Source organism: Pinus tabuliformis, chromosome 4_1 (assembly GCF_031772625.1).
Source record: "Pinus tabuliformis cultivar Carrire ecotype Pingquan chromosome 4_1, CPIR1, whole genome shotgun sequence".
Lineage (NCBI taxonomy): Eukaryota > Viridiplantae > Streptophyta > Pinopsida > Pinales > Pinaceae > Pinus > Pinus tabuliformis.
This window is the reverse complement of record NC_142303.1, coordinates 781,246,254-781,253,541: the sequence shown is the minus strand read 5'-3', so window position 1 is coordinate 781,253,541 and position 7,288 is coordinate 781,246,254.

Genomic DNA, 7,288 nt, shown 5'->3' with positions numbered 1-7,288 from the left:
TTGATCTCAGGATAAACAAGGTCTATATTTCTTTTACTCTTTTTGGGTAAATTCAGACACCTGTAGCAGAAACAATATGTCCCAACAACTTGCCTTCTTCTAAAGAAAATAGTGATTTTGTAGGATTGACTGAAATTTCAAACCTCCTGCACTTCAGGAACACCTTTTCAAATGCTACAAATGATCTTGATGGCTGCTGGAGTATACTATTATGTCATCAAGGTAGATAAGGACAAATTTATCTTTCTCTCCCACAAATGCTATATCCATAGCTCTCTGAAATGTTGCTCCAGCATTCATCAATCCAAAAGGCATATTGGCGTACATAAAAGTGCCCCAAGGAGTGGTGAATGCAGTCTTCTCTTGGTCATTTGGATGCACAACAATTTGATTAAACCCTGCAAATCCATCCAAGAAAGACATTACTTTGGCTCCTGAGACCTTCTGCAGCAAATGCTCCAGCTTGGGTAGAGGGTAGTTGTCTTTCTTAGAGCATTTGTTTAAGTTTCTGAAATCGACACACAGTCTGATTTCTCCACTTTTCTTCCTCACCACTACCAAGTTGGCTACCCACTTGGAATATCTGAGAGGGACTATGATCTTGGCAGCCAACAACTTTTTAAATTCTTTTTCAATCAGAGGAATAAGTATAGGATTTATTGGTCACAGCTTTTGTTTGAAAGGAATGGTGTCTTTCTCTAGAGGGATTTTATGCTGAATAATCTTTTTTATCATAGGTTTTCAGGTCACTATATTCCCAGGCAAACACATCAGCAAATTTCTTCATTAAGCTGTAGTATTCAGAACTTTGGTCAGCAGAAAGATGAGTGGAAAAATTTACGTATATAAGCTGACCTGGACTTCCTATATCATTCTTACAGACTGCAGATTGATCTTCTTTTTGGGCAGCCTTTTAAGGTACATCATTCTGGTCGAACAACCTTTTTAGAGGAATTAGACCCTTTGGAATATGATTACTAGGAAGATGGACAATGATTTCTTTGCCTTTTACTTCTAAGCTGGGGTTGGGGGCTTTCTTGGAAGGCTTCATTCTCTTGGTCAATTTTCATTTCAGAAAATTCATCAATGACTTGCAGAAACCTATTTAATTCATCATCATCTTCAAAGACTTTCCAGTGGTGAACATTGTTAGGCAAGGATGGTCTGTACTTCATTTGGAATTCATATATAAGTTTGGGAGGCATGGGAGGGATAAACAGGCTAGCAGACACAGCAAGGGAATCAACAAGCTGATTTTTGGCTCTAGGGATATATGAAAATGAAAAATTTTCAAAGGAATCTTTGAGTCTCCATACCTCATCTCTGTATGCTTTCAGCCTTGGGTGCTTTGCTTGAAATGTTTTATTTACTTGTTGAATGATCAAATCAGCATCTCCAAATACCTTCAAATTCTTGATTCCTCTGTCTTTTTCTGCATTAAGGCCCAATAGAAAAGCCTCATACTCTGCTATATTGTTTGTGACTTGAAAAGCCAGCTTGAAAGACAGATGTGTGCTTTCTTGTTCTGGAGATATCAGCACCACCCCTGCTCTTGTAGTCTCCCTGGAACATGCTTCATCAAAGAACATCTCCCAAACCTGACTTCCTTGCTCTTTCTCGGCCTGATTTGTTGGTTTCCTGAGCTGCATTGAGCCCTTCTGGGGTTCTTCTATTTGGAGAATACATGCTCCAAAATCAGAGTCCACAGCATATATGGAATGATTAGTAGGATTCTTCTCATCGTTGATGATGTATGCGAGCTGTGCTTCTCTATACAATCTCCTGCTCTCTCCTCCAAAAACTGGGACAGTGGCATAAGATATTGTAATGTCCCACCTAATCTCTTAATCCATCCTCTGGGCAGCAGCATGCCAAACTTAGGAGGGACATATGCTACCACAATATCCATCATCATACTCTTCATGGGAAGCTGAGTTAAGGTAATGGCTAGATCTTTAATCAATCCTAGGCATTTTACTTTCCTTGAATGAAAAGAGAATAAATTATGATATGGTCTGGTGATGTCAAGGCCTAACTCTTCCATGACAGCTTTAGGCATCAGATTGTGGCTGGCCCCTGTGTCTAGCAGGCATATATGGAGGATTTTGTCATGAATGGTCAAGGAGACATAAAAAGATGGAGAATTATTATCAGCAGGTTCAATCATGGGGCTAAGCACAACAGCAGGCTTGTCATATTGCAAGTTGACAGAGTCAGTGGGGGTTTGTGTGGTTTCTAGCTCAAGAGCTTCAAGGATAGGCTTTCTAAATACTTCACTCTTTACCAACTCTACCAGAGGCACAGATATTTTCAACTTTTGAACTTCTAACTCAAAGCTGAAAGAGGAATGTAACTTATCAAAACCTCTTACCTCTTGAACTAGAGCTTTGAGGATCATTGGATCAGCAGTTGGTCTTCTCTGTTTGATATTTTGTGATTCTGTTTGGACAACAGCTCTTTGGGCAGGATTCTCTTTGACATTTTTTGCATTTGACCTCAAATTGTATCTTTGTTGTTCATCAGTTTGTAGAGCAGCCTCTCTGTCCCACTCCTGACTGTCTTGTTCTTGCAGCAAAGATTCTTCATAAGTAGCCAATGTCAAAAATGCAGCGCTGCCTTTATCTTCCATTCAGTGAATTTCATCCTCATCTTCAAATTGTTCCTCCTCCATGACTACATTTTGGAAAGGAGCTTTAACTTTCTGTTCTTCATTTGGTTCTTTACCCCTCCGAGTTATTTGTAACTGCTCATTTGCTCTTCTGAATGGATTTGGATTTCTTTGAGAAAATGTGTTCTGCTGCCTTATCTTTCCTGAATTCTGCTCAACCTTCAGCTTAGATATTTCAGCAGCCAATGACTCTATCATCTTAGTTATTTTATCTAATTTAGGCTCTAAAGATGATAAAGAGGAAGTAGAAGATTGACCTCTCTGCCTCCTTCTATCAGCATGACCTTTTACCTTTTCTACAGCCATAATATTAGATTCCACCTCTAGTGCTGCATCCTGCATGTCAGCTAGAGTGGCACATCTTCTTTCTCTCAATAGCAGGCATAAGTCAGAGTCAAAAGCATTGGCATAAGTGAGTTTGGCAGAGGTGGGGGTAGGCTTTACCTCAGCTGGTATCTTACTATACATACGATTGAATCTTTTATTAAAATCAAGCAATGATTCCTCATTTTCCCTCTTCAGGTTACCAAACTTAGTATGGTAATACAACAAGTCTTTTTTATCTCCCCAGTGATTCAAAAATGCATCATCTAAGGCTTCAATATCAGCAATAGATCTAGGGGCTAGTTCTCTGAACCACTTCCTAGCCTCTCCATCAAGGCTCTGGACAAAATCTCTCATCCATACATCATTTTCACTTATATCTAAGTTATCAGCATAACTGTAAAAGGCCTCAAGGTATTCTTCTGTTGTTACTCCCTCTGTGCCTGTGAACTTAGGCATATATTTTTTATATTGTCCCACAGGCATGGGATTTAAAGGAACAGGCAAGACCAAGTGTCCATATCTAGCAGCAACAACTCTTTCTATCTACGTGGGTGCTTGCTGGCCTGCCATGATTGGGATATGTGGAAGGCTACTCACAGATTGAACGGTAAGAAGTAATGTGATGGATGGCAGAGATAAAGGGATGTTTTGGACTGTATGGGAAGCTTTCTTTGGACTGAGAATCAAAGGGGAACTAGATGGACAAGGGGCTGTATTAATCTCTGAAGGAATTTCCTTATTAACACTGTTGTGCTCTAAATCTTCAAACTGTATATCTTCAGCTATAACTTTATCTTTTAGAGATGCATGAGATTTCTTAGGATTACCTAATCCTGATGCCCCTTTCTGTGGTGCTTTCTACGATTTGACAATCCTCTCAGGGTCAGGCACTGGTTCAGCTGGTGATTTCTGAGGATTTCTTCGAGTATGTCTCACAAACTAAGACAGAACTTCAATGTGGAGTCACCAAATGTTGGTCTTCCTCTAGTGGAGTTTCTAGATAGATGATTACAACTAGAAATGTGCCCATACCTTGTCTATCATCAAATCTGGAACTGTGTCGTTCTCCCAGGGAAGCTGAGCTTCAATCTCCTCTCCCCGACAACGACGCCAATTAATGTTATCACCCTAAGAAACTCTCCTAGGTTGTATATCAGAGATGCTTGGGAACATTACAAACTCAACAAAAATGTTGGAAAATGGTGTATGAATGGAAGGAATGATGCATATTCAAGCCAGATAACCACTTCTACTATGCTTAACCCCAGACATGGGTGAACACCCTCAGACTACAAGGTTTTAAACCACCAATTACTCACAGTTTAAGGAATAGGTGAACATGGAGAATACTGACCACATTGGCAGATGCACAAGACCATGTGATGGCTAGCTGCAACCAGTAGAAAGGCCTGTAAATCTATTTCCTAATGCACATACAGGATGACAGCACTCTGGCACCAAGAAAATAGAAACCTGCATACACTTTCAGTAATATATACTAGATTCTAACACAGAGGTGGGATGATAGCCCCTCTAATGCTAAACATCAAGAGCACATGAAGAATGCATAACAGGCATAGCCTAGAACAAAGAAGAAGTGGAAAGTGAGCAATTAACAACAAAAGAAGCTTGCATTAGCTGAAAATTAATACCAGACGCCGCGGGTATCACAGTAGTCACAGTCTCCAGAAGTTGAACTTTACATCAAAAAAATATCCATCAACCCTCATTACATATTGTTTCTGGGTATATATGGAGGTTGATTACAAAAATATCTATTATCCTATGCGTGGAGGGGTCATAATGGACCACCAACCACATTAACTGTCTGATATGGGTCTTTGATACAATATGTTGCTTTAATGAACAAAATTTGACATTCTCTGGTACTTAGGTGTACTCCTCGAGCAGGTGGAGTGTTGTATGAATAAATTTCCATAACTACTGAAGGTGTTTAACTGCTCGAGGCTGTACTTTCCTTCCTTGGCCGTGTTGTCTCTTGAATGGGGTAGTTGAAGATTAACTGTGTAGAGTGCTGGTGGGTGATCGCCTTCGTCCCCTGGAAGCATGGTATAGGCCAAACACACGAAAACTACATGGAATATGAACGAAGGGCAGGGAATGAATGCTAGTCATTGGATGGAACTGACGGATGGCTGAGATCTCATGGTGGGTGGCGATGGGAAGATGCAGGGCGGAGTGACTATGAGATGTCGGATCACATATATGGATGGCAGAGATCATTTGATAGGGAGTATCAGGAGAAGGCGTGAATGGAGAAACGTGGGCCGTCGGATCATGGTCGGGCAGATCCGACGGTGATCGAGGGCGGAAGTTGCATGGGAGATAACGAGCGGGAGAACGGGCGGGATGGCAGTAAGTGGTTTCCCCGCACCATTTATGGGAGGTAGTGGTATTCATACAGAGGAGTCACGATACCACTCAGCCCTTGACGCATGGTGGATGTGACTCGCAAGAAACCACTTTCTCCGCTGGCTATTGCGCGTGCATGTTCAGGCGGCAGGACACGTGAATGCCGTCAAATTGGGAGATGGACGATCGGACGACGGGAATTAACGCACGAGCTTGGTGGAACTTATGTGACAGGAAAAGTTGTGGCCCAGGGACTTTCTAAAAGTGCGCGGTTGTACATGTTAAGACCTTAGCGCCGGGGGGTTTGACGTAAAAGGGCTTACATGGGGGAACACACCAAATTGGCAGATAGCGCTTGCTTCGAAGGTTATATGACTGCAGTTGTTGAAAACTTAAATTTGGCGCCCGAGAGCCAAAGAAATCAAGGTTTATACTAAATATTGGGGTAAAACAGGGATAGCGGGGGATTATGGAGTTATAAGGAAAATGAAGGAGAAGAGGGAACCAACTACTGCGAGCCTCTTGCAAACATAACCAGCACTGCCAAAACTTTTTTTTTATCCATTGAAAGTTGTATAATATAGAAAAGCTAACAGGAATCTATAGTAGACTCACTAGAATCTAGCATAAAATTTTGTAAGAGATTCATCTTTATGCATGGAAAGATTTTCAATTTCAAAACACAAATTTTCATTATTGTGATTTTCATGGGTTGATAGAATTACCTTCATAAAATGGTTTGATGTTCATGTATTAACTCAGTTGGACACATTTTGGACCATTTTTGAATCTATCCTCAAAATTGAGAATAAATAATCTACAAATTTAATTATCATTAGTAATATCGAAAGATTCACATTTATGTACAAATCAACAAAGATGTTTTAAGGAGGAAATTTTTCTCTCACTATCATACCTCATATTAGACAAGGATTCAATTTGTCTCTTAGGTATGCCTCTCCTAGGTTTGCATGAGCTAAAAGTATAACCCAAATAAGGAATCTACACTTGGGCCAAGATTAGTTAAACAAATTTTAAAACAAGAATCCACAGAGGCAATCTATCTGTGGCACTCCTTCTAGCACCAAAAATTTTGATGGAATTTTTTTTTACCAAAATAAACATTCAGGAGACCACCCAATGATAGCCCCAAATTAGACTCTTTGTAGTTTGGATTGGTGTTTTCAACTAGTTCTATTGGGTCTAGTTATTGAATTATGATGTCCCTAATTACTTATCACCAGAAAAATAAATATCAGATATACCCTCTTGTATATCTCTCGCAAGAAAGAAACCCTTAAGCTAAAACAAGGGTTCAATGAAGGCACACTAGAATTTGCACTTATATAAGGAGATTTATAAAAATTTAGTGAACTCATTCTTAATGAAAATCTACTCTAGGATACATGTAGCAAATAGGAAATCTAATCTATCCTATCTAAATTAGGACAAGATATATATCTCATCCAAATCAATAACAAGTTATTTAAAATAATGAGGATTTAACATCTGTTGTATGATAAATATCAAGTGGTTGAAGAAGTCCTAACATGCAACATTTTAAGTGTCATACATGCTCTATTTTAGAGATTGAAAATAATTATAGATAAGCTGATAGATAATTCATTAAATTGCACCTCTGTTCCCTTCAGTATCTGACTACTCTAGCCTCTGTTGCTTTGATCTCTAACTGCATCAATCACACTGATTCCTTCTATTGCATCCATGTTGCTGCTGGTCCTATCTCCCAACACTGCATCCACACTGCACCTCCTCTCATCATGTTGCATCATGCTTCCTACTACTGCACTGCAACTCAGTTACTAGGAAGTAAGTAACTGATCTCCCAACTGACCTCCCTATTGGGTTAGAAATAACCTCTGATGCTAAAGCTCCCTTTTCCGCTCTATCCACATTTGT